Consider the following 25,781-nt stretch of genomic DNA (forward strand, 5'->3'; position numbering starts at 1 on the left):
TGAATCTGTAAATTGCTTAGGGTAGTGCAGGCATTTTAACAATATTGATTCTTCCAGTTCATGAACATGGAATATCTTTCCATTTTTTGGTGTCCTCTTCAATTTCTTGCAGCAATGCTTTATAGTTTAGATTATAGAAATCTTTCACTTCTTGGGTTAAGTTTATTCCTGGGTATTTTATTGTAGCTATTGTACATGGGATTACTTTCTTGATTTCTTTTTGTTTGTTAACTGTTGGCATATAAAAATGCTACTGATTTTTATATGTTGTTTTTGTAGCCTGCAACTTTACTAAATTTGTCTATCAGTTCTAATAGTTTTTTGGTGGCATCATTATGTTTTTCTAAATGTAAGATCATATCACCTGCAAACAAAGATATTTTGACTTCTTTTTTTCCAATTTGGATGTCCTTTATTTCTTTCTCTTGTCTGATTGTGCTAGCTAGGACTTCCAGTACTGTGTTGAATAACAGTGGTGAAAGTGGGCATCCTTGTCATGTTCCAGATGTTAGAGGAAAGGCTTTCAGTTTTTCCCCATTAAGTATGATACTAGCTGTAGGTCTGTCGTATATGGCTTTTATTATGTTAAGGTATGTTTCTCCCATGTCCAGTTTTTTGAAGGTTTTTATCTTGAGGGGATGTTAAATTTTATCAAATGCTTTTTCAGCACCAACTGAAATGATCATATGGTTCTTTTCCTTCATTCTATTGATAAGATGAATCCCATTGATTGATTTACGTGTGTTGAACCATCCTTGTGTCCCAGGGATAAATCCCACTTGGTCATGATGAATGACCTTTTTAATGTATTGTCAAATACAGTTTGCTAGCATTTTGTTGAGGATTTTTGTGTGCATCGGAAATATTGGCCTGTAGATTTCTTTTTTTGTTGTTGTGTCTTTGTCTTGTTTTGGTATCAGTGTAGTACTGGCCTCCTAGAATGAGTTTGAAGATATTCCCTCTTTCTCTATTTTTCGAGATAGTTGAGTAGTATTGTTATTAGTTCTTTAACCCTTTCCCCACTTTCCCTGCGAATACTTGCCAGCAGCACTTGTGGTTGCAGCATTTACCCCAAGATAACTTTGCCATGAAATATCTCACTTTTACTATTATTTTCATATTGCTCTATTAATCTACTTTGGAAACAAAAGACATCACCCTATTTATACCATTCTGTTTTTAGTAATGATTTTTTTATTCACAAAATGTAGTAATTCTCAATCGCTGAAATGTCATATCCTAGAAAATGTAGCATTCCTCTCTGTGACATTAACTTTGTTCTCTAATACTTGGCTGAAGATTTATTTGATGAATCCAATTTTTCCTGAATAGATTATTCTGATGATTCTGATGTTAGTTCTCTTTAGAGATAACTCCAAGAACAGTTTTTATATTTTATTTTCATATTGAAAATCAGTCAGATTTGCTTCAGCCTCGAATAGTGTATTTATGTAAAATTAAATTAGTGTTGGCAGCGAGCTGTGCTTTTTTTTTTTTCTAAATGGTACAGGGGTTAAATGTTTGGTAGAATTCAGCAGTGACACCATCAGGTCCCCGGCTTTTCTTTACTGGGAGACTTTTTATTACAGCTTCTATCTTGTTACTTATGATTGACCTGTTCATGTTTTGGATTGATTCTTGGTTCATTCTTGGTATGTCGTATACATCTAGGAATTTGTCAATTTTTCTATATTTTCCAATTTATTGGCATATAGTTGTGCTTAGTAGTCACTAATGAGCCTTTGAATTTCTGCAGTATCATCTCCTTTCTCATCCCTGATTTTATTTATTTGAATCTTCTCACTTTTTCTCTTAGTCTGGCTAAATGTTTGTCAATTTTCTTTAACTTTTCAAAAAAAAACAACATTTTGTTTCATTGATCTTTTGTATTGTTTTCTATATTTCATTTGTTTCTGCCCTGAACTTTATTTCTTTTCTTTTACTAATTTTGAGTTTGATTGCTCCTGCTTTTCTAGTTCTTCAAAATGCACCATTAGATAATTTGAAATTTTTCTTCTCTTTTGATGTTGGCACTTACAGCTATAAACTTCCCTCTTAGTACTGCTTTTGCTGTATCCCATATGTTTTGGTATGTTGTGTTTCCATTATCATTTGCTTCAAGAAAATTTTCAATTTTCTTTTTAATTTCTTCATTAACCCACTGGTTATTCAGTAGCATATTGTTCAATTTCCATTCATCTGTATAGTTTCCAAAATTCCTCTCGTTATTGATTTCTAGTTTTATTTCATTGTAGTCAGAGAAGATGTTTGATATAATTCCAATTTTCTGGAATGTTTTAAGACTTGTTCTGTGACCTAACATATGGTCTGTCCTTGAGAATGATCCATGTGCTGAGGAAAAGAATGTGTATTTTGTAGTTCTTGGACGAAATGCTCTCTAAATATTTGTTAGATCCATTTGGTCTATAGTGCAGAGTAAATCCAATGTTTCTTTGTTGATTTTCTGCCTGAAGATCTGTCTAATGCTAAAAGTGGGGTATTGAAGTCTCCAGCTATTATTGTATTATAGTCTTTCTCTCCCTTTAGCTCTAATAATATTTGCTTTATATACCTGGGTGCTCCAGTGTTGGGTACATATATATTTAAAATTGTTATATCCTCTTGCTGAATTGACCCCTTTATCATTATATAGTGACTGTCTTTGTCTTTTCTTTAAGTTTTTCTCTTGAAATCTATTTTGTCTGATGTAAGTATGGTGACTTCTGCTCTTTTTTAGTTTCCATGGACATGAATATCTTTTTCCACCCCTTTTATTTTCATTCTATGTGTGGCTTTATAGAGGAAATGTGTTTCTTGTAGCAACAAATCATTGGGTCTTGTTTTTCCATCCGTTCAACCACCCTATGTCTTTTGATTGGAGAGGTTAGTCCATTTACTTTCAATGTTATTATTCAGAAGTAAGAACTTACTCCTGCCATTTTGTTATTTGTCTTCTGGATCTTTTGTGGTCTTACCTGGCTTTTTTCTTTGCTTAATATCTTCCTTTTAGTGAAGGTGGTTTTTCTCTGGTGATATGATTTAGTTTCTTACTTTTTATTTTTTGTGTATGTATTGTATGTTTTTTGGTTTGAGGTGATCTTGAGGCTTGCAAATACTATATTATAACCCATTATTTCAATCTCATAACAACTTAACACTGTTTGCATAACAAACAAATAAGCAAAAAGGAAACTAATAAAAACTCTATGCTTTAACTCTGTCCCCCTGTTTTTTAACTTTTTGTTGTTCTATTTATATCTTATTGTACTATGTCTTAAAAGTTGTTGTAGTTATTGATTTGTCAGTTCATCGTTTAGTGTTTCTACTTAGGATAAGAATAGTTTACATGCCACAGTTACAGTGTTACAGTATTCTGTGTTTTTTGATGTACTTACTATTACCAAGTGAGTTTTGTACTTTCAGGTGATTACTTGTTGCTCATTAATGTCTTTTTCTCTCTGATTGAAATACTCCTTTTTTTTTTTTTTTTTCTTTTTGAGATGGAGTCTCACTCTGTCGCCCAGGCTGGAGTGCAGTGGTGCAATCTCGGCGCACTGCAAGCTCCGCCTCCCGGGTTCGCGCCATTCTCCTGCCTCAGCCTCTCCGAGTAGCTGGGACTACCGGCGCCTGCCACCACGCTGGCTAATTTTTTGTATTTTTTAGTAGAGACGGGGTTTCACCGTGGTCTCGATCTCCTGACCTCGTGATCCGCCCGCCTCGGCCTCCCAAAGTGCTGGGATTACAAGCGTGAGCCACTGTGCCCGGCCTGAAATACTCCTTTTAGCATTTCTTATAGGATAGGTCTGGTAATGATAAAAACCCTCAGCTTTTGTTTATCTGGGAAAGACTTTATTTCTCCTTCATGTTTGAAGGATATTTTCATGAGATACACTATTCTATGGTAAAAGTTTTTTTCCTTCAGCACTTTAAATATTTCTTGCTGCTCTTTCCTGGCCTGTAGGGTTTCTGCTGAAAAGCCAGATGTATTGGAGCTCTATTGTATGTTATTTGTTTCTTTCTTCTTGCTATTTTAGGATCCTTTCTTTATTCTTGATCTTTGGAAGTTTGATTATTAAATGCCTTGAAGTAGTCTTCTTTGGGTTAAATTGCTTGGTCTCTAAGGTACATGACAGAGTTGGTGTTCTATAGCCTTCTTATACTCAGATATTGATATCTTTCTCTAGGTTTGGGAAGTTCTCTGTTATTATACCTTTGAATAAACTTTCTACCCCCGTCTCTTTCTCTACCTCTGCTTTAAGGGCAGTAAGTCTTAGATTTACCCTTTTGAGGCTATTTTCTAGATCCTATAGGTGTGCTTCATTTTTTAAAATTATTTTTTCTTTTGTTTTCTCTGTGTATTTTCAAACTGCCTCTCTTGAAGTTTGCTAATTCTTTTTTCTTGATCAATTCTGCCATTAAAAGGCTTTGATACATTCTTCAGTATGCCAGTTTCATTTTTCAGCTGCAGGATTTCTGCTTCATTCTTTTTTAATTATTTCATTCTCTTTGTTAAATTTCTTTGATAGAATTCTGAATTCCTTCCCTGTGTTATCTTGAATTTCCTTGAGTTTCCTCAAAATAGCTATTTTGAATTCTCTGTGTGAAAGGTCAGATATCTCTTTTTCCCCAAGATTGGTTCTTGGTGCTTTATTTAGTTTACTTGATGAAGTCATGATTTCTGGGATTGTCGTGATACTTGTAGATGTTAATCTGTGTCTGGGCATTGAAGGGTTAGGTATTCATTTGTAGTCTTCTCAGTCGGGGCTTGTGTGTACTCATCCTTCTCGGGAGGGTTTTCTAGATATTTGAAAGTACTTGAGTTTTGTGATCTAAGCTATATCTGTTTTAGGGGGCACTCCAAACCTAGTAATGCTGTGGTCCTGCAGACTCATACAGCTATTGTCTTGATGATTTTGGACAAGATCTGGGAGAATTGTCTGGATTACCAGGCAAAGACTCTCATTCTCTTCCCTTACTTTCTCCCAAACAAAGTCTTTCTCTGTTCTGAGCCACCTGGAGCTGGGGGTGGAGTGACACAAACACCCCTATGGCCACCACCACAGGGTGAGACCTGAAGCCAGCACAGTACTGGGTCTCACCCAAGGCCTGCTTTAACCACTTCCTGGCTACTGCCTGTGTCCCCTCAAGGCCCTGGGGCTTGGTCTATAAATGCTGTCCAAGGGCCAAATCCTGAAATCAGGGACCCCAAAAACCCACTCATCTGTCACCTTAGGTACCAAGCTGGTCTCTAAGGTACATGATAGGGTCCTCTTTACTTTTCCCTCTGCTTTTCTCAGGCAGGAGTCTTGCCCTGTAACCACCACAGGCAGGAACGTGCCAAGTCTCACCCAAGGCCCTTGAGGTAGTACCTGGGGATTGCTGCTGGTTATTCAGGGCCCAAAGGCTCTTTAGTTAGCAGGTGATGAATGATACCAGGACTGGGTCCTTCCCTTAAAGGCAGCAGGTTCCCTTCTGGCCCAAGGGTGTGTCTAGGAATTTCATCCAGGAACTAGGGCTTGGAATGGGTGCCTCATAACTCTGAGGGCTGTCCTGTCCCTGTCCTGCTGTGGCTGAGGTGGTATCCAGGAAGCAAGACTATGTGCTTCCTACTCTACCCTCTCCACTCCTAAAGGGGAGGGAGAGATCTCTTTTGGACCATGAACTGTGCAGCCTGGGGTTAGGTTAGGGAATGGGTGATGCCAGCACTCCCTTAGCTGCCCCAGCTGGTGTCTCAATAGGTCACATGTCCTCCCCACCCAACCAAGTCCTCTGGCTTTGGGCCCAGTTCAGCACTGGAACTTGCCTAGGAGTTACAGTGCTTGTGTCCTAGACTGCCTTTTGCATTTATTTAGAGCCCCATGGCACTTCAGCCTGCAGTGGCAAGCCTCTCGGGAACTCAAGTTCTGACCATTGGAATCAGTGGTTCCCCTCTGGCTAGGGCTGGTTTAAATGCTCCCTCTGCAGGCAGGTGTCAGCTGAGTGTGGTCCAGTTTTCCTTTCTGCTATAACAGGAAAGCACACTGAGTTCAATGCCTCACAATTGCTGGCTCTCCCTCTCCCCAAAGCACAAAATTGCTCTTTGCACCACACCATCACTGCCAGGGGATGGAGGAGAGGTTGCATTGGTGATTCGAGACTGTCCTCCTTCTTCAGTGCCTCCTTCAGTGATACGAAGCCAAAACAAGACCAGGTATTGAGTGCTCACCTGATTTTTGGTTCTTATAAAGGTGCTTTTTTGTGTGTAGATAGTTGTTAAATTGGTGTTGCAGGGAGGCACAATTGGTGGAGTCTTCTCTTCCACCATCTAGCTCTGCCTCCCAGCAGCAATATGTTGATTCACGTGGGGCTGTTTCCATTGTCCATTTCTTCCCGGGATTTTGTTTTTTTTTGGCCAGATCATCTTGTTTCTTGGTATGCAGATTATTTATTTATACCAAGAATTGAAATGATCTGAGCACTGTCTTTGTGAGTGTTAGTCTATTTCCAGTTCAACTCTACTTTTAGAGTTAAGACCTTTGGTGATATCAGCCAAAATCAAGGGATCCTCCTAGGTGATCCCTACAGACCCTGTCCCTAGAATTTGCTCAGCTCTCAGCCTCTTGTCCACCACTTAGCTACACTGAATATTGGGGTCATTCCTTTGGCCTTCCTTCTCTCTGAGATTTTTGTCCTCCCAAGTCCTTGTTATTTTGGTAGTTCTCTATTCCCTTCCAAAAGATATCTTATATTTTGTTGAACTTCGTAATTACTCTCAGTGAAAAAACTGGTCTGGAACAAGTTAGTCTACCGTTACCAGAAAATTTAAATTACTATGGCTTAAAGACAATACAATATATTATGTTCTGGATGTATAGTCATTTACTATAATTTTCATAACTTGCCTACTTAAGTTGATTTACAGCAAATAGAGACCTACTTTTTTTGGCCATAAAATATAAAGTTATGACAAGAGTGATAATGCTGACATACCAACTTTTAGATTTTATTTTGAAATGTCAGCTATATAAACAAAAATTTGCCAGAAAGTAAATGCTCTGAAATACAGCCTTGCTCTAATTTGCACCATGTCAACTGACTTTTTTATAACAAACAGAAATTATTCTGATAAAAATTAAGCACTTCATATCATAATTTCCAGGAAAGAAAAGCCATTCCAGCAACATGGACTGGCTTGCTGCCATTCCTGCAGCTGCCTCACCTTTCACTGTAGCAGGGCTGAGAGCAGCAGGATACTTGGTTTTGGATACTTTGCCATTAGCAATACAGTGTTTGACAACAGCAATACAATATTTGCTCAGCTCCAACCTTTCTATATCCTCTTTCTTCTTCTGACAATTGTAATAATGATCACTAATATAGGAATTTGTAGCCACCAGAGATGTCCCCGAGCTTCTTATACTCTGTCCTCTTTTCCTAAACCACCCTTTCTCTTGCTTACTCATCCGTCAACGTTTAGATCAAGCATCTTTTCTGAAAATTTTTCTGGCTCCATGTTCTCCAGAATGGAGTTAATCACATCCTCATCTAGGCTGGAACTATATTTTGAGTGTATTTCTATTATTATACATATCCTATTTCCTGATAAATATATGTATGCATTTGTTTTTTTACACCAAGATATGAGTACACTTTGCCTAGCACATGGTGCTTAGTAAACCAGGAATAGAAGGAAGAAAGGAAATGAAACAAGAAAGAAGAAAGGAGGCAAGAAAGGAGGAAGGGAAAAAAGAAAAAATATTATGGTTTCTTTTTCCTTTTTTTGCTCAATGGGACCATGACGAAGTAACCAACTTGTGGTATGTTTGGATCCTGGAAATTATGCCCCAAGTTGGAAAAATGTCTGCTGTTTCCATGGTTAAGAAACCAAATGGAAGAAATGCATTTGACTTTTTTTTGAAAAATTGTTTGGGACAGGTAAATTAGATGACCTTAAGTAAGTAGTTGACACCTGGAATAAGTAGAAAGAATTAACTGCTACTGACCTAAGAGGGAAAGATGATCTTAATAATGAGATTACGATCATGAAATTGGAAGGCCTCTGAAATCAGACAAGCCTACTGGAATCTGAGCTTCACCCTTTGCTAGCTGTATGACTTTGGTCAATTGGTCAATTTACCATCTACAGGCTTCTATTTTCGCATTACATGAAATGAGCATAAAAATACTTACCTTATAGTTGTTATATAGTCTACATTCGAAGAGATAACCACACCTAGCTCAATGCTAGGCACAGGTCATTTGGATGTTTAGATATTAGCTTCTTTTTCCATGCATAGCAAGTACTGACTTAAATATCTATCTATCTATCTATATTTTAGAACATATATATGTGTGTGTGTATATATATATATTCTCCCCAGGGATCTGGGGAGGAACCATGACGGAAGTGGGACACTAGATCAGGGTAAGTGGAATTGGCCTGGGAGGTAAGTAGGAAATGAGTTGTGAAAGGGTTTGTACCAGCTCTTACATATTCTGACTTATAATTAGTCTGTTGGGATTTTGTTTGTGATAAGTCAACTCTCCATACAGTGAAGATTCCAGGGAAAACTGGTAAAATACAGTTTCTCATCCACGTAATTTGAGGCCTGTAGATTATAGGCACCTCTGCAAGATGACAGGAAGACTCGCTGAGGGCAAGGACCTTGTCCAATTTAACATTAAGTCCTAAGTGTGGAGCAGAGACTGGCACAGAGGTGGTCAGTGAGTTTCATTGGAAGAACAAATTCATGAAACCACACTTAAGACCCTGTCTGAGCCAAACTGCTGAAATTTACATCAACAGCAAAGCCCAGAACTCCTTGTAGAATTTTGCTGTAACGTCATCTTTTTAAAACCTGCATAAACATCAAGCAAGAAACAAGTTGACTTTATTTTTCTTGACTTTCGTCACATTCCCATTTTCTCTCAATCTTAGGAAACTTTTTCAGCTTTGTGACTGAGAGACAGCCAGCCTTTCAGCTGGGTGAGCTTTCCAGCTGCATGAGAAAGAGCTTCGTAAGAAACCACCTACACTCTTCCCATCCAAAAAAACAGAAAAAAAGAAAGAGAAGAATATAGAAAGAATTGCTTCTCCTCCAAAAAAAAAAACAGGTATTTTTGCTTTCTGTTATGCTGACTTTATTTTTGTGGGTTACTAACTGCATGTTTAAAATTTTGTCATTTTTATGATTTATACAGTTCTAGATAAAATACTGTTTAAAATCACACAAAGCATAAAAGATGGTACACAAATACAATGAAAATATGGAGATAGCTGTCCTGTCTGAACTCAAAAGGAGAAACCCCACTGGGAACTGACTACTACAAATAATTTAGTCAGCATTTGGCAGCCCCAGAAAATTATAAACCTGGAAGATAACAAACAATATTATGTGCATTGCATTGCAGAGCATCAGTCATGCTTGTTATGAGAAAAAAACCTTTTTAGGAAAAGGAATTAAAATTATGAAATAGAGTTGTGTACATAAGTGGGAACTGTCTAAAAACTATTAAGCAAAAACATATTTTTCCTCTTTCGAAACCCACTTGAAACAAACTTTGTAAACGTCATTTCGAGTTTAGAATTAGGCAGGTATTTTATATTTTAAAGAGTCCTATTCACTTAAATTCCCAAGGCTGACAGAAAATTAAGGCACCCATATTATTTAGTAGAACATGGCAAAAATTTGGTTTCATATTTGTTTCAGGTGAGCTATCACATTCCAAAAAAGTCTGTGTATGGTTTGGGAAGCTGATTCATTGAGACTGGAGGCAACCTGGTTCTAGCCTCTGGGCCAGAAAGAATCATGAAAGAAGTGATTTCCTCAGTGACCTGATGTGATGTCAGGCTTAGTCTGCCACAGTCAGCTGGTGAACAGTCCTTGGATGGTTTCATTAATGGCGCAGGAGAGATCTTGTCCGCCTCCAGTAGCAGAAAGAAGTGACCAAGCAAACAGCCCAGTAAGAGCCAGCCTAAATTCTTTTTTTTTTTTTTTTTTTTGGTAGTTGCAAGATTTAATAGAGTGAAAACAGAGCTCCCACACAAAGGGAGGGGACCCAAAGAGGGTAGCCATTGCCAGCTTGAATGCCTGGGTTTATATCCCGATCATTGTCCCTCCCACTGTGCTCTCAGGTGATAGATGATTGGCTATTTCTTTACCCCCTGTTTTTGCCTAATTAGCAATTTAATGAGATCTCTTTACTACCTGATTGGTTGGGTGTGAGCTAAGTTGCAAGCCCCATGTTTAAAGGTGGGTGCGGTCACTTTCCCAGCTAGGCTTAGGGATTCTTAGTCAGCCTAGGAAATCCAGCTAGTCCTGTCTCTCAGTCCCCGCTCTCAACAGGAAAACCCAAGTGCTGTTGGGAGGTTGGCCGACGACTGTTCTAACTGCTTCCTGCTGAATTGGGGCATAGTAGGGTCATGCAGTTGAGATTTCCTTGGGAGGGGTGCCTTCAATGTCATTAACATCGGAGTATGGGCTAACAGGCTGGTCCAGGGGTCCGCGGTAGATCTTAGTCATGGGCTGTATCTGGGGCTCCATTTGAAGAACATTTGTAGTTTTACAGCTTTGATTCTGGAAGAGACAAACTTAACAAGGAGGTTAAAGATACAGGGATTGAAATGTATGGCCTGCAGTGCAGGGGATTATTTCTTTGGCACACTTCACAGGCCCTGACTATCTGCTTGATAGTTTTGAAAAGGCCTGGTCCAGTAAATAATAATTTGGCCACCTGATGGGTGCTATCAATGCCTAAGTGAAAGGTTTGGTGAAGGGTTTTAAGTAATTTCCATTGCTTAGCTGCAGGCAAAAGTATTTTTCCTCCTTTGGTGGCTAGCCATCCTGAGGGGAAGAAGCTATGTCCTTGTGCGGTTCTCCATTCTATTTCTCCTGCTGAGTACTGGGGCTTGGTTTCCTGGAGGGGTTACCCCATACTAGGGATCCTTCTATAAGCATTTCTTTTTGTTGTTGTTGTTGTTGTTGTTTTTAATTATTATACTTTAGGTTTTAGGGTACATGTGCACAATGTGCAGGTTTGTTACGTATGTATCCATGTGCCATGTTGTTTTGCTGCACCCATTAACTCGTCATTTAGCATTAGGTGTATCTCCTAATGCTGTCCCTCCCCCTCCCCCCACCCCACAACAGTCCCCGGAGTGTGATGTTCCCCTTCCTGTGTCCATGAGTTCTCATTGTTCAATTCCCACCTGTGAGTGAGAACATGCGGTGTTTGGTTTTTTGTCCTTGCGATAGTTTACTAAGAATGATGTTTTCCAGTTTCATCCATGTCCCCACAAAGGATATGAACTCATCATTTTTTATGGCTGCATAGTCTTCTATGGTGTATATGTGCCACATTTTCTTAATCCAGTCTATCATTGTTGGACATTTGGGTTGGTTCCAATTCTTTGCTATTGTGAATAGTGCCGCAATAAACATACGTGTGCATGTGTCTTTATAGCAGCATGATTTATAGTCCTTTGGGTATATACCCAGTAATGGGATGGCTGGGTCAAATGGTATTTCTAGTTCTAGATCCCTGAGGAATTGCCACACTGGCTTCCACAATGGTTGAACTAGTTTACAGTCCCACCAACAGTGTAAAAGTGTTCCTATTTCTCCACATCCTCTCCAGCACCTGTTGTTTCCTGACTTTTTAATGATGGCCATTCTAACTGGCGTGAGATGGTATCTCACTGTGGTTTTGATTTGCATTTCTCTGATGGCCAGTGATGATGAGCATTTTTTCATGTGTTTTTTGGCTGCATAAATGTCTTCTTTTGAGAAGTGTCTGTTCATGTCCTTCTCCCACTTTTTGATGGAGTTGTTTGTTTTTTTCTTGTAAATTTGTTTGAGTTCATTGTAGATTCTGGATATTAGCCCTTTGTCAGATGAGTAGGTTGCAAATCTTCTATAAGCATTTCTAATGTAGGGTCTTGTCTTGCAGCTCTTTTGACTTCAATATCTGCTTGGCAGTTCCCTTCTATTTCCCTTTCCTTTCCTTTCCTTTCCTTTCTGATGACCCCAGTAGTGTAAGACTGCCACCTCTTTAGGTTTCTGTACAGCCAATAATAATCTCCTAATGGCTTCCTGATGTTTGATAGGTGTTCCCTCAGAAGTTAGGAATTCCCTTTCTCTCCATATTGCTGCATGGGCATGGAGGACTAGGTAAGCATACTTAGGGTCTGTATATATATATTTACCCTTTTTCCTTTTCCTAATTCTAGTGCCCGAGTGAGGGCTATTAGTTCTGCCAGCTGAGTGCTAGTTCCTGGAGTTAGGGGATTACTTTCAAGTATTTCATTATCACTGACCACTGCATACCCCGCTATTCAAAGTCCTTTTTCTACAAAGGAACTTCCATCAGTATACAAGTTGAGGTTGGGATCAGTCAAGGGAACCTCTAGAAGGTCTCCTCAAGTGGCGTAGGTTTGAGCGATTCCTTGTTGACAGTTATGTTCTAATCTTTTCTTCATTGTCTGGAAGAAATGTGGCTGTGTTAAGAGTTGCACAAGTGCACAGTCGCAGCACTGGCCCTTCAAGTAATAGAGCCTGATATTTAAGTAAACGGTTGTCTGACAGCCACAAGTCTCCTTTAACAGTGGGTATGCCATTCACATCATGAGATGTCCACACAGTAAGATCTCATCCCTGTATTATTTTAACTGCTTCAGATACTAAGACTGCTACTGCTGCCACTACCCATAAACAATGAGGCCAACTCTTTGCCACTACATCAATTTCCTTACTCAGGTATGCCACAGGTTGCAAGCTCATCCCTTGGACCTGTGTAAGCACTTCTAGAGCTATTCCTGTTTTTTTCTGTGACATATAAAGACTAGGCCTTGGGCTTTTAGGTCCTTAACAATCTTTTTGGAGTCCTTGTTGAGCCTCAGGTCTAAGGGGGCACTGCCTTTGGTAGGGATAGGGGGCGGAATCCTTTAGTTTAACTTGAACAGGACAGTCTGTTGCCCAGAACTTCAGGATTAATTCCTCCTCAAGCAGGGGACAACAAACGGGTGTTCCTTCTCCTATATTCAGGTGTATAATGGCCCCTGCTTTTGCTAGAATGTCTCTCCCTAACAAAGGACTGGGGCTTTCAGGCATAATTAGAAAACATGTGAGAAGAGTAAAGTTCCCCAGTCACAACTTAGTGGCTGGGAGAAGTATCTAGTGACTGGCTTTCCTAGGACCCCTCGGATAGTGACAGATCTGGAGGACAGTTGTCTGGGACAGAAGAGTAAGACTGAGAAGGCCTTGCCAGTGTCCAGGAGATGGTTAACCTCCTGGCCCTCAATGGTCAAGCATACCCGGGGCTCAGTGAGGGTGATGGCACAGGCTGGTGCTTGCCCCGGGCACCCTCAGTCCTGCTGCTGGATCATCTGGTTAGTGGCTTCTGACTCAGAGGACCTTCATCCCCTGGGGCAGTGGGTCTTCCAGTGATTCCCTTGACATAAGGGGCATGGACAAGGGGGCGGCTTATTTCTATTTGGACAATCTTTTTTAAAGTGTCCTTGTAGACCGCACTGGAAGCAAGCCCTATTAGGCATTTGATTTGCCCAGCTTTTCTGTTTTCCAGAGCCTCCAAAGTCCACTTGTCTGAGGGCCATGACTAAAGCAGTGGCCTTTTTTTCAATCCCGTTTGTCCTGTTCCACCTGCTCCTCCTGATCTCTATTATAAAAAACCGAGGTTGCCAAGTTCAATAGGGTTTCTAAGTTTTGCTCTGGGCCTAAGTCAGACTTTTGAAGTTTTTTTCTAATGTCTGCAGCTGACTGAGTAATAAACTTATCCTTTAAGATTAGTTGGCCTTCAACAGAGTCAGGTGACAGAGGCCTCCCTTAGTCTCTCCAGAAAGGTGTTAGGATTTTCTTCCTTTCCCTGTCTTATAGTGGACATCATTGAATAATTCACAGGCTTCTTCCTAGTTTTCCTTAGTCCTTCTAGCATGCAAGTTAGCAAATGTCTGCGGCACCAATCTCCATGTTGTGATTCTGTGTCCCAGTGAGGGTCTACACTGGGAACTGCCTGATGGCCTGTGAAGAATCATTTTCTTTCCTCTGTTGTCATCCTATCATTGACCTGACTGAGATACCAGGGATCGCCAAACTCTCAGGCTGCAGTTATGGCAGCACTTCTCTCATTTGGGGTTAGTGTCTGATCTAGCAGTAACATTATATCTCTCCATGTCAGATCAAAGGATTGTCCTAACCCTTGTAAAACATCAATATAGCCATCAGGGTTATCTGAGAATTTACCTAGGTCTATCTTAATTTGCTTCAAATCTCAGAGAGAAAAAGGTACATGCACTCTGGCTGGGCTGAATTCTCCTCCTCCCACCACTTGCAGGGGGCATAATCAGGGAATATTGGCACTCTTTGGTTCATTGTTTACCCTTTGTCTATCTCCTTTTGGACCATTTGGGTTGAAGGGGGGTCCTTATTAGTTGGGAAAGGAGTCAGGGGGATGCTGGGGTAGGGAGGTAGACTCTGAGGGCTTCCTGTAGGGCATAAATCACACTTTTTACATAATTGTGAGTTGTCTCTTAATGAAAAGAAAGTTTGTACATATGGCACTTCACTCCATTTGTCCTCTTTTCTACAAAAGAGGTCTAGCTGTAAGATGGTGTTATAATTTATTCTTCCCTCAGAAGGCCAGGTTTCTGCCCCTTGATGAGGATATCGTGGCCTGGCGGTACTGCAGAAGAATACAAGTCATTTCTTTCTTAGCGTCTGAGGCTCAAATTGGTCCCAGTTCTCCAGAATACATCTTAGGGGCGTTTTTGCCTTGGGGGGGAACATTTCCCATCGCTTTGGAGGTCCCATCTGGGTCACCAAATGTTACCGGGGGGTCCTTGCTCGCAGAGCTTCCAAGATGGTGGTGGGCCGCTTCCAAGATGGTGGAAAGCCTCGTATTCTCTGACCTGGGGTTCTTGGCCTCACGGATTCCAAGGAATGGAATCTTGGGCCATGCAGTGAGTGTTACAGCTCTATTAGAAACCGTGGGTCATGGAAGAGAACCATGGAACCCAGTGACTAGTGTTCAGCTCGATTAAGACCAATCCAGGCACTTAGCCATGCAGGAACAATGACAAGCCTTTAGCCCAATTGGGAGCAGCAATGGGTGCCTCACTGGATCAGAAGCACAGCGGACACCCTGCTGGATCCAGAGGGATGGAAGTCAGTGACGGGTCTGTGACGGCGGCGAACAGCAGTGGTGGACAGTGAGCAAAAGCTCAGCTCTTGCCGTAACAAACACAGACCAGAAGAGTTTGCAGTTTCAAGATTTAATAGAGTGAAAACAGACCTCCCATACAAAGTTGGTGGGGGGGACCCAAAGAGGGTAGCCCAAGCCAGTCTAAATTCTTAAAGGGATTCAGCATCTGCTGGGTTAGATCAGAGGCCACGGAAAACAGAGGCAGGAGAGAGACCAGGACTAGTCATCCACTAGACCAGGACTTCTCAAGCCTGGCTGAATACTAAAATAACATGGAGAATTTTAAAACATTCTGATGCCTGGGCCCCAACCCCAGGAAATTTGAATAAATTGGTTTGGGTGGAGCTTGAGAACAACAGTGTTTTAAAAGCTCTCCAACGTGATTCTAATGGACACCTGGACTTGAGAAACACAGCACTAGAGTATCTTGAGGGCACGCTTATTCACCACTGCTCATCAAGCATGTACTATATAATACCAGCTCATGGCACACGAGAAATGGTATTGGGTTGAACAAAGCATAGTAAAAACCAAAGATTTCCTTTTAAAGTGGGATCTGCAATGTTGCTGCTGCAAGTCCTCCTTTTGTTTCTCCAAGCACCTTTTTTTTCTTTTTTAATTTTGTCCACATGCATGTGCACTTATTTAACTAGGTCCCATGGCAGTTAGCATACTAGTCACTTAGACCTAGACAAGTAGGACCCTGTACTTGGGAGTGCCCTTCTCAAAATTTCCCATCTTTTCCAGTGCCTGTGACCAACTGGGGATGGCAGGGCCTTCCTGGTGTGGCACTGGAGCCCAGGGTAGAACCTCTATTTCTTCCCTCCTCAACACTCTACCCTGCATGGGACACAACCAGATGCCTCCAGGAGCTCGAGGACTCAAATATACAGGGCCATCCCAGGTCCTTGGTTCCAGGAGGGTAGACTGGTTCCAGGAGCCTGGCCAGTAGACTGCCCCCGCCACTGGCAGAAGTGTTTCTCTCCTGAGATCATGGGAGAGTATGCCTACGGAATGGTGCTGACGTGCTAATTTTGAGTGACTCAAATTATTTAGATAAACAGGGTCCACACAACAAATATTTGCCTGGGCCTTGCATACCCTTAGAGTAGCTCTGCCTCTAGAATATTCATTCTTAAGTTTCTTAGAGATGAAACTGTGGGCTGTCTTACACTGAAAAGATTACCACAGTAGTAAACTTTGTTTCTTGGGAAAGAATCCAAGAGGATTTATGGAGACAAGTCAGTTAACTCAGTTGACCACATTTGCTAGAGGGGCATTTTTATTTAGACAGGCATTTATGCCAGAATTTTTGTAAATGCATCATGAGAAAATTTCCAAATGCCTTAAAAAGACTAAAAAAAAGAATAGAGACTGAAAGAGCTCTTTGCCACTCTTTTTCTCTCTGTCTTCTCAAAGCAAACCTAATAAATGTTTAAAAATATTTTAAAGCAATGAGAGAGAAAATCATGACCTTCTGAAACTCAGACTACTAGCTATCTGATTAATCTTCCTGGGAAACTTATCCTTGTTAATAATGTTTATATTGGGCTAAGTGCTGAAATAAGATTTTGGATATATTTGGATTAAACAAAAATATGTTATCAAAATTAATTGTACCTGTTTCATCTTACTTTTCTTTTTAAAGATGGAGTCTTGCTCTGTTGCCCAGGCTGGAGTGTGCAATGGTGCGATCTTGGCTCACTGCAACCTCCGCCTCCCGAGTTCCAGCAATTCTCCTGCCTCGGCCCCCTAAGTAGCTGGGATTACAAGCACGCACTATCACACCCAGCTAATTTCTGTATTTTCAGTAGAGACGAGGTTTCACCATGTTGGCCAGGCTGGTCTCGAACTCCTGCCTCAGGTGATCCACCTGCCTCGGCCTCCCAAAGTGCTGGGATTACAGGCATGAACCACCCCGCACAGCCTTCATCTTAGTTTTTTAATGTGACTATATGAAAATGTAAAATTACATAGGTGATGTATATTTGTGGTTCACATTCTATTTCTTTTGGACAGCACTGTGAGTTGTTAAAATTTCATGAACTATGAACATAGACATGGAAGCTTCCTTAAAATTGGCTAGACATTTTAATTCACCCAAACCAAAGAGGACAGCCACGGGCTGGAAATCTAGTGGAAGAGAATGGAGGTGAAAGGAGAGATTGCAAGGGTTAGAAAAGTGCTCACCTACCTGAAAGGGGCGGCTTTGGGACGGGACTCAGAAATTGGTGCATCCAAAGATGACAGGAGGATGATCTGAGTGCTTCACACACAGAAAAAAGATGAAGTACACCCAACCTGAGATGTGCACTCACTGACTCGCCCTTGGGCCACAGTGTGAGCTCCTCATTCTTAAATCTAATCCCCATAGACTTGATTGGAGCTAATTTCTAGGACATGGCACAAAACTCTAGACTGAACTTCAATCGAGGGGGGATAATGTTTCAAAATCAACCTGCTGGGAACTTAAGCCATAGTAATTTAGGCATTCAATGCACACATTACCTTGATTTTTAGTCAGAAGCTTGTGAGATGCAGAGATTTTTTAATGTTGATACAAGATGGAAGTCTGCAGGGATGGATTGATACATCTAGGTGCTTCACAATCCAGACAAGTCCTCATATTTTTTTTTAAAATTTAATGTCTAACGTAAAATGCTTATAAGAAGTAAAATATCTGTCACACTTTCCACTTAAAGTGCTTTTGTTCTTTCTGCCATTTGTCCTAACACCTTCCAGCTTCTGGGTGCTGCTGAAATGAGTGAGCAGGGTAATTGATGAGAGTTTGGGAGCTGGGAGAGCAGTGAGCTGATGCTTGGACCCTTGCCACTATCGGGCACAGTAGATTAATTTTCCCCTCAACATGCAGGACCATACCTAATGACTCCTTACATCAAAACAGAATACAAAATAGAGAGGATTTGACACACAGCAATTCCTATCATCCTCTTGGCCCCCCAGCCCGGGATATTGATGCCAAAGTTGAATTTGAAAAGCACATTTTCCCAAACTCCTATTTTAAAAGCAGACACTATCTTAATGGCACAGTGATAAAAATTATATTCTGTTATTTTTGCTTCAATCCTGCCAAAGAGATGCTTGGGAAAAGCAAAGATTTTTAACATCTGGCTTGCCTGAACAGAATTCATACTTCAATGAAGAATGCTACATTATGAAGACTTCTCTTCCAATTCTTTTAGTTTCTGGATATCAATGAAGATATCACCACTAATGAAAGTGGTAAATCTGGGGAAGATTACTCTGAGTGGCAAGATTACAACATTTTTCCCAGGGATTTTAGGGACCCTCTCAACTAAACAAATAGCAGTAAAGAAGAATCACATTTTAAAGTATCCTTCTAATGTACTCCATAAATATATACACCTACTGTGTACCCACAAAAATTAAAAAAAAAATTGAAGTATCCTTCCAGAGGTTTTGTGGAAAGGTGGGGTTTTATTTTCTAATATCACAGATATTACTTGTTGATTCAGGCCAGTCATCTAGCCAGTTATAGCAACTTCTCAAAGCTATTTTAGGAAGACATTTTTGCTTCTTGTCATCTTCCCACCAAAGATAAGTTCTGAAGAAGTTCATAAGCTGTTAACTATGACAATAACTGAGACCTCAATTTACATTTTTCTCCTTCCTACAAACTCATTCCTGGGTCACCAGAATAGACATAGATATGAATGTGTAGGCTCCATGAGGACTATGCCAGGCAGGATACAAAAACACTGGAGTGTATCAGGAGAAGTGATTTGCCTTCCTCCTACCTGCCAAAGGTGGTGATTTAGAAGTGATTTAGGAGTAAGACTGGGGAGACTTCTTGAAGACATCTTGGGATATTAGAGTCATTCTATTCTCCCTCTCTCCTTGAGAAAGGGGATCATTTGCCATGGTTCCTCATAGAGAGGATCCCTAGAGACAATCCCGCAAAGCTCAAGGGTACATCTGAACATAGGGACTGTCCCCAGTTTCTCGTTTGGAGTGTGCCAAGTGGCAGAACCCGTTGGCACATGCCAAGCCCCAGGCAAAGGCCACCAGACAGCTTTGGACATAGGCAGAGGGCCTCAGAAACGGGGGCAGAACAAGTCAGGAGAGGGCACAAATTACCTCCCAGTTCTTCAAGGGCCCAAGGTGATTGTAATAGGGAGTCTAAGATTCTTGGGGCCCCAGAGGCCCCATAAGATGGCTGACTGGCCGGTTGAATTGCTAAGCAAACTTCCGTTCCCTGGACACACAGGAAGCAAAGGGACTCAGTAGCAATATTAGTCTCAGGCTAAAGGGTCCCCTGTCCTGGACCCCATGCTTTACAGGGTCCTGCATTTGCCAACAAATATATTTACTAAAGAACATGTATTGCTGCCATTCTGGGTCTGAGATCAGAGCTCAGAGCTGGCACAGACCAACCTAAAACTCTAAATATTTGCTCTGACATTATGCAGGCCCCAGGGAAATCTCCACTTGCATTAGATCCTGTAAATAAAAGATAGTATATGCAAAACTCTGAAGGTCTGTGGGCTATGCTGCTACAGAGGCTGCTTTGGAGTGTGAGGAGCATAGCAGTATTTTTCATATTATGCTTAAATACGTATATATGTAGGTCTAGTTATATGCATGAAGCATAATTCCTGTTCTTTACTATGGCAATTTGATAGAAATTAAATCCTAGAATTGCAAATAGTTTTTTTATAAAATAGGCTTTTTAATTTTAATAAATCTTGAATATTTTAGATGAAATCTTAATTATTCAGAAATGTAGGAAAAGTAAATTTATTTATATTTGTTTATGTTTACTCCAATTTAAATTTTCTTAATGCATTCAAATTGCATATATTTTTAATATAATTACATTTGACTTTTAATCCATTTGATCACTGCTGACACAAGAATACAAGTTATATATGAAAATATTAATTTTATCAACATAATTAGTGACTTTGCTAGAAATGGTGACCAAAAAATTTTAATTCCAGCAAGTGAGTACATACTAATTTCTGAATTATTACTCATCCAAACATTGCCAGCCCATGAAGAGAACACCCAGGTACATGCAATACAAATTAAATTCAATAGTCTTTGATATTTTGCTAATTCTGGGCTGTACATATATTTTTCTAATTTGTCCTCATAAAGGTATGTTCGTCAAGTGAGGATGACAGGACATATTTCATTTAGCAATTTGTTAGTTTGATTTATAATTCTTAAAAATATATACTTAGGGTATGGGGCCTCCATTTGCCCCATGCCTTGTAAAGTTTGGGTGGACATGAAGGAATCCCATCTGCAGAGGCTCATGGTAGACCACTATCCTGAGATTGGATGAAGCTGAAGTGAATGTCAGAATGCCATAGGCATCCAAGGATCACTGAGCCAGCAAGTGGTACCCATCGACCAGACTGGGTGATGACATTGGCAGCTGCAATCAGCGGAGAGGTGACTGAAATCAGCTATTCCACTTCCACCTGCCCCACTGCCTGCATCAGTTAGCTCATTCTTCCTCATCTTCCCCTCTCCCTGTTGCCTTCACAAGAAGTCAGACATGAGATTCCCTCCCTGGAAATTCACCAAGAGTTGAATGCAGTTTGAATTGCAGTTGAATGCAGGGAGTGAAGGCAGTGTGAAGAGAGAATTTTGAACTGGATAGTAATTGAAATGATAATACTTGAATTTGACTACAGATATATTACATTAGACCAGTGCTTAACAGATTGCACTATTTTCCTGCTATAGAACATGAATGGGAACTTATAAGAGAAAAATGGGCACCAAAATGAAGTGTTTCATATTTGCTGATATTTGGGTTCTTCTAATGCATACCTTCTACTGGTAGCACCATGCCAGAAAATAGGACACTTTTTTAATTGGTGAAATCATCAAAGATAGAAGGATTGGGATTATTCATTTGTTGGCTTGATGTAGTGACTTGTAATTCTAGCTGCACGAGAGAATAACTGAGAGCTTTAAAACTGTTTCAATTTCCAATTTTGCCCCATCTCAGAATAATTGAGTGTGAATCTCTCTGTGTACAGATTCTATATGTCTTAAAAGCAACCCAAGTGATTCTGATGAGCAAACGGTGCTGTAACCCACAGGAGATACCTGCTTGGTCAATTCTTTGCCAGTTTTGTGTCTATGCTGTCAGATATTCACAGATTCACCAGTTAATGCTGTACTCTTTCCTCTTTCCTTAGCTGTGTTGTCATGGTCCAAGACCCTGCCTCAGGTGCCTTGCACAAGAGCTTGTTTACTGAGGGGTATGTGACAGTCACATCAGTGACCTGGGGAAATTAGCCTGTGTCAAAGCCAATTAGTCACACTGTTTCCACTTTAATAAAGGAGATCAATTAAGAGGAGAGCTGCACTGGAAAATTCCCGGGCCTGCCAGACCTAGGGTGTTATGTTGTTAGGCACCAAATTCATTAATTCACTCAACAACCGTATATTTAGTGCCAGCTATGTGCTGGACACTGGAAATAAAATGATAAATAGAGATACAACAGCAACAACTTTCAAAGAGCTCTCAGTTTTTTATCTCCTCAGAAATCAATTTCTCACCTACCTGTTTTTTAAAAAACTGCCTTCTTTCTTGCGTTGTTTCTGATATGGAATCTTGTTATCTTTATCTTTACTCTTCTATATATAGCATGTGTTTTCTCTCAGACTGCTTTTAAGACTTTAAAAGCCCCTGAATTTCAACCACTCTTTTCTAGACTTTGGAATTTGAGAGGTCAGTAATCTTTTTAGTTAGAAGAATTACCAGTTTTAATTGTGCAAGGTAAAAAACAAAATGAAAGACTTTTTGACACACAAAAAGTAGCAAATAGATCATCTCAGTATAAGGAATTGCAATTTAAATTAAATTAATTTAGCTTCATGAAAAACTATATGATTTTTTCCTCCTTTTGCTGCTTCCTAACAAGCAGTTGTTTAAAACCTTCGTTACTTCCTTTTTCCTTTCTTGTTTAAAACTTTCTTTCTTTCTTTCTCTCTTTCTTCTTTTTTTCTCTTTTTTCCCTTTCTTTTTCTTTCTAATGAACAGTACCTGTTCTCATTCTCCAAATAAATATTCTATGATCAAATTACACTTCCAGCCAAGATAGAGAAGAAGACCAGATTTACCCTCTCACCTTAACCAATAAATTTTAAAAGTAAATGAAACAATGGTTTTCAAGACACTGGATATCAGACAAAAACAGTGATTCCTGAAAGACAGGAGATGAATGAGGTGAGTCCTGTGATTACCCCGGTTTGCTGTTTTGAGAGAGAGAGTCCAGTCTGCAGTGCAGGGAGGCAGAAGCCAAGTGGAGCCTGGAAGACTCCCTGACTAGAAATAGAGCTAAAAGTTGGGAGTGAACAAAGTGACAAGAGTCACTGGAAAGTCTACCAGGCAAGCTATCTGAAGATCTGTAGCTTCCTTTGAGTTTTCAGCTGAGCAATAATTAGCACATGCATGGAAGGAAACTACCTGAGGCCAGGAACAGAATCACCTGGAAGGACAGAGGTAACAGTGTCTGGCATTCACACAGAGTCAGCATCGTGCTTGTACCCAGAAATCACACTGGAAAACCTCATGATTCATAAGGCATTTGGTAGAATACTCAGAAAGGTCTTGTCTTGGTAGTGGGAGATAATTAGCATTGTAATACAAGGACTGCTCTCGTCCCATTTAATAAATCATGAAACCAAAACCTGACAGGATTGAACTATTTTCATATACATTAACTGTGTCCCAGAACAAAGCTGATTTGGTTTGGCTGTATCTACACCCAAATCTCATCTTGAACTGTAGTTCCCATAATCCCCACATGTCATGGGAGGGACCCAGTAGGAGGTAATTTAATCATGGGGGCTGTTACTCCCATGCTTTTCTCATGATTGTCAGTGAGTTCTATGAGATCTGATGGTTTATGAGGGGCTTTTCCCCCTTTTGCTTGGCACTTTTCCTTGCTGCTGCCATGTGAAGAAGGATATGTTTGCTTCTCCTTCCACCATGAATGTAAGTTTCCTGAGGTATCCCCATCACAGCAAAATGTGACTCAATTAAACCTCTTTCCTTTATAAATTACTCAGTCTTAGATATGTCTTTATTTGCATATCTAATATATGCATATATATAAACTCTTTCCTTTATAAATTACTCAGTCTTAGTTATGTCTTTATTTGCAGCATGAAAATGAACTAATACAAAAACACAAGAATATTTACGGAGATATAAAGCTGCAACAAGGTAAAATTCCCAATCACTTTGGGTTTATACTGAGTAATGTGATTGCTGGGTCAAATGGTATTTCTGGTGCTAGATCTTTAAGGAATCACCACACCATCTTTCACAATGGTTGAACTAATTTCCATTCACACCAACAATGTAAAAGTGTTCCTATTTCTCTGCAACCTTGCCAGCATCTGCCAGTCACCATTCTGACTGGGATGAGATGGTAACTCATTGTGGTTTTTATTTGCATTTCTCTAATAATCAGTGATGTTGAGCTTTTTTTCATATGTTTATTGGCAACATGAATGTCTCCTTTTGAGAAGTGTCTATTTATGTCTTTGTCCATCAACAATAGACTAGATAAGGAAAATGTGGTACATATACACCATGGAATACTATGCAGCCATAAAAAGGAATGAGATCATGTCCTCTGCAGGGACATGGATGAAAATGGAAGCCATTATCTTCAGCAAACTAACGCAGGAACAGAAAACCAAACACCACATATTCTCACTTATAATTGGGAGCTGACCAATGAGAACACATGGACACAGGGAGGGGAACAATACACACTGGCGCCTGCCTGTTGGGGGTTGGGATGAGAGGAGACAGAACATTACGAAAAACAGCTAATGCACGCTGGACTTAATACTTAGGTGATGGATTTATAGGTGCAGCAAACCACCATGGCACACATTTACTTACATAACAAACCTGCATATCCTGCACATTTACTCCAGAACTAAAAAAATTACAAGAAAAAAAAACAAAAACAAACAAACAAATAAAAATTCCCAATTGCTTACATCCAATTAAAAATTACAAGGCCTGCCAATTATTACTAGGGATAAAGAAAAACATAACCTATAATAGGAAAAAAGCAATCAACCAAAATAAACACAGATCTAGATACATGGAAGAAATAACAGACAAAACAGTGATTACAACTGTATTGCTTACAGGCAAAAAAGTTAAACAGAGACACGAAAGATGTTTTTAAAAAACAAATAGAACATCAAGAGATGAGAACTACAGTTTCTGAGATGAAAAATTCACTGGATGAGATTCACAGAAGATTGAACATAAGAAAAGAAAAAAAGTAGTGAATTTTCAGACAGAGTGATAGGCACTATCCAAAATGTAATATATATAGAAAATAGATGTTTATAAAAATGAACAAAACATCAGTGTACTATTGGACAGCTTCAAGTGGATTTATATATGTTTAATCAGAATCACTCAGAAGGATGAGAGTGGGAAGGGGCAGAGAAAATATTTGAAAAAATGATGACTAAAATTATTTCAAGTTTGATGAAAGTTTCAAACCCACACAGCACAATCAAATTATTCAAAACCTGTGATAAAGGGAAAGTCTTAAAAGCACTCTGATAGAAAACACATGCTATACATAGAAGAGCAAAAATAAAGATAACAGTAGATTCCATATCAGGAACAATGCAAGAAAGAAGGCAATTTTTATTTATGGTGATTTTAGAACACTCAACAAATTAGAAATAGAAGGAAATTCCTCAACCTTATAAAGAGCATCGATGAACAACCTACATCTAACCTCACACATAATGATGAAAGACCGAATAATTTCTCCCCAAGATAAGAAAAAAGAAAAGGATGTCTGTTCTCACCAGTTCAAGTCAACATTGTACTGGATGTTCTAGTCAATGCGATAAGGCAAGAAAAAGGAATAAAAGTTATCCAGATTGAAAAGGTTGAAGTAGATTTTTTTTTTCAAATGATATGGCCCTTTATGTAAAAAATATAATGGCATCTACAAAAAAAACTACTTGAATGAATAAATGAGTTTAGCCAGGTGGCATGATATAAGATTGATGCACAAATTGAATTGTATTTCTATATCGTATCAACAAACAATTAGAAATTGAAATAAGACAATACCACTTACAATAGTATCAAGAAATAGGAAATGCATTTCTTGTATAAATCTGACAAAATACTTGAAAGACCTATACATTGAAATTGCAAAACATTGCCTAAAAACAATTAAAGACCTGAATTAATAGAGATACATTATCTGTTCATGAGTTGAAAGACTCAATATTTTTACAATTGCAATTTTTTCTAAATTGATCTGTAGATTCAACACAATCCCAATCAAAATTTCAGCAGACATTTTAATAGAAATTGACAAATTGGTTCTAAAGTCATATGGATGGCATTCAACCAAGGTGGAAAGTAAATAAATAAATAAATAATCATATGGAAATGCAAAGGACTTAGAATAGCCAAAATAATTTTGAGAAAAAAACAATATAGAGGACTAATACTACTTGGTGTCAAGACTTATTATAAAGTTACAGAAACCAAGACAGTGAGATATTGGCATTAA

Source organism: Nomascus leucogenys, chromosome 6, assembly GCF_006542625.1.
Source record: "Nomascus leucogenys isolate Asia chromosome 6, Asia_NLE_v1, whole genome shotgun sequence".
Classification (NCBI taxonomy): Eukaryota; Metazoa; Chordata; class Mammalia; order Primates; family Hylobatidae; genus Nomascus; species Nomascus leucogenys.